Source organism: Pantherophis guttatus, unplaced genomic scaffold (assembly GCF_059756535.1).
Source record: "Pantherophis guttatus breed Tessera unplaced genomic scaffold, ASM5975653v1 scaffold_23, whole genome shotgun sequence".
NCBI classification, from domain to species: domain Eukaryota; kingdom Metazoa; phylum Chordata; class Lepidosauria; order Squamata; family Colubridae; genus Pantherophis; species Pantherophis guttatus.
In genome coordinates this window covers 115,001-117,500 of record NW_028269838.1, presented here as the reverse complement: position 1 = coordinate 117,500, position 2,500 = coordinate 115,001, and positions in this window count along the sequence as shown.

Below are 2,500 nucleotides of genomic sequence, written 5' to 3'. Positions count from 1 at the left end.
GGACCTAAGAACGACTTGCTCGACAAAGCAAATAGATCAGTAAGAAATGGAAGAAGAAATAAAAATAATTTCCTGGACTAGAAATGGACTGGATTCGGCCATTCGGCAAGAGGAAGGAAAATATGGAATAAATGAGGGAAGTTAAGATCAGAAATGATAGGCCTACGAGAGGTTCCTCTGGGAAAGCTACACCCAAAACTTTTGAGGAAGGAAGATGGCAGAAATTGGAACAAACTTTTCACTTGAAGGGAAGCTTTTCACGTCAAACCAGCTATTTAAATCAACCCCTCGCAGCCATCCTGGCAGAGAAGCAGAAAACCGAAACACTCCAGTCCGGCCGAGGCCCGGGTAAACCGGTCCCGCCCGAGCGAGCGTCCCGGTAGACCGGGACGGCTGCCGGGCGCGGGCACCCCCGGGGCCCGGCGCTGGCACCGAGGCGAAGGGGGAGGTCCCCGACCGAGGCCCGCGGCGCCGGAGCCGGGATCCCGTACCTCCATCGCGGCGGGGGAAACGGAAAGACTGACCCGGCCGAGGCCCCGGTAGACCGGGACGGCTGCCGGGCGCGGGCACCCCCGGGGCCCGGCGCTGGCAACGAGGCGAAGGGGGAGGTCCCCGACCGAGGCCCGCGGCGCCGGAGCCGGGATCCCGTACCTCCATCGCGGCGGGGGAAACGGAAAGACTGACCCGGCCGAGGCCCCGGTAGACCGGGACGGCTGCCGGGCGCGGGCACCCCCGGGGCCCGGCGCTGGCAACGAGGCGAAGGGGGAGGTCCCCGACCGAGGCCCGCGGCGCCGGAGCCGGGATCCCGTACCTCCATCGCGGCGGGGGAAACGGAAAGTGATGCGGCCGGGGCCCCGGTAGACCCGGCCGTCTCCCCGGCGCGGGCACCCCCGGGACCCGGCGCGGGCACCGAGGCGACGGCGGGGGTCCCCGACCGAGGCTCGCGGCGCCGGAGCCGGGATCCCGTACCTCCATCGCGGCGGGGGAAACGGAAAGTGATCCGGCCGGGGCCCCGGTAGACCCGGCCGTCTCCCCGGCGCGGGCACCCCCGGGGCCCGGCGCTGGCACCGAGGCGAAGGGGGAGGTCCCCGACCGAGGCTCGCGGCGCCGGAGCCGGGATCCCGTACCTCCATCGCGGCGGGGGAAACGGAAAGACTGATCCGGCCGAGGCCCCGGTAGACCCGGCCGTCTCCCCGGCGCGGGCACCCCCGGGGCCCGGCGCGGGCACCGAGGCGAAGGGGGAGGTCCCCGACCGAGGCCCGCGGCGCCGGAGCCGGGATCCCGTACCTCCATCGCGGCGGGGGAAACGGAAAGACTGACCCGGCCGAGGCCCCGGTAGACCGGGACGGCTGCCGGGCGCGGGCACACCCGGGGCCCGGCGCTGGCAACGAGGCGAAGGGGGAGGTCCCCGACCGAGGCCCGCGGCGCCGGAGCCGGGATCCCGTACCTCCATCGCGGCGGGGGAAACGGAAAGACTGACCCGGCCGAGGCCCCGGTAGACCGGGACGGCTGCCGGGCGCGGGCACCCCCGGGGCCCGGCGCTGGCAACGAGGCGAAGGGGGAGGTCCCCGACCGAGGCCCGCGGCGCCGGAGCCGGGATCCCGTACCTCCATCGCGGCGGGGGAAACGGAAAGACTGACCCGGCCGAGGCCCCGGTAGACCGGGACGGCTGCCGGGCGCGGGCACCCCCGGGGCCCGGCGCTGGCAACGAGGCGAAGGGGGAGGTCCCCGACCGAGGCCCGCGGCGCCGGAGCCGGGATCCCGTACCTCCATCGCGGCGGGGGAAACGGAAAGTGATGCGGCCGGGGCCCCGGTAGACCCGGCCGTCTCCCCGGCGCGGGCACCCCCGGGACCCGGCGCGGGCACCGAGGCGACGGCGGGGGTCCCCGACCGAGGCTCGCGGCGCCGGAGCCGGGATCCCGTACCTCCATCGCGGCGGGGGAAACGGAAAGTGATCCGGCCGGGGCCCCGGTAGACCCGGCCGTCTCCCCGGCGCGGGCACCCCCGGGGCCCGGCGCTGGCACCGAGGCGAAGGGGGAGGTCCCCGACCGAGGCTCGCGGCGCCGGAGCCGGGATCCCGTACCTCCATCGCGGCGGGGGAAACGGAAAGACTGATCCGGCCGAGGCCCCGGTAGACCCGGCCGTCTCCCCGGCGCGGGCACCCCCGGGGCCCGGCGCGGGCACCGAGGCGAAGGGGGAGGTCCCCGACCGAGGCCCGCGGCGCCGGAGCCGGGATCCCGTACCTCCATCGCGGCGGGGGAAACGGAAAGACTGATCCGGCCGAGGCCCCGGTAGACCGGGACGGATGCCGGGCGCGGGCACCCCCGGGGCCCGGCGCTGTCACCGAGGCGACGGCGGGGGTCCCCGACCGAGGCCCGCGGCGCCGGAGCCGGGATCCCCTAGTTCCATCGCGGCGGGGGAAACGGAAAGAGTGATCCGGCCGGGGCCCCGGTAAGCCGGACCCGCCCAAGGCCGTCCCGGTAGACCCGGCCGTCTGCCC